Source organism: Monodon monoceros, unplaced genomic scaffold (genome assembly GCF_005190385.1).
Source record: "Monodon monoceros isolate NGI ecotype Baffin Bay Population unplaced genomic scaffold, NGI_Narwhal_1 Super_Scaffold_21, whole genome shotgun sequence".
Taxonomy (NCBI): Eukaryota; Metazoa; Chordata; class Mammalia; order Artiodactyla; family Monodontidae; genus Monodon; species Monodon monoceros.
Window position 1 is genome coordinate 121,017,329 of NW_021703778.1, and position 441 is coordinate 121,017,769.

The window sequence follows — 441 nt, forward strand, 5'->3', positions numbered from 1 at the left end:
AATGTTATTATTAAAAATCACCGTCGTCAACTTTTACTGAGATTTTATGAAAGGACAGACTAAGGATCGCAACTGCCAACTCTATGTTATTCGATACAATTAAACCATGAGCTTAAATGGTTCAAATTTATCCCATCATCTCACATTCCTATAGATTTCATCCAGTAGCTGAATTTGGGGGAGGAAAAGAAAAAGGACCCACACAAAACTTTCCCAGTTGAAGACATTTTTATTTCGGTACGCACCTGAGTCCCTGGCAGGATGGGCCTGTCCTCCGCGGGAGGACATGTCCTCCCCCTCCTTTGGGAGAGGATGGGGGCCCTGCCCTGAGGGGGCAGCTGGGGGATGAGGTAAAGGGCTATGTGACAGTGATAGGTCACAATGAGGCAAAGGGCTATGTGACAGTGATAGGTCACAATGAGGCAAAGGGCTATGTGACAG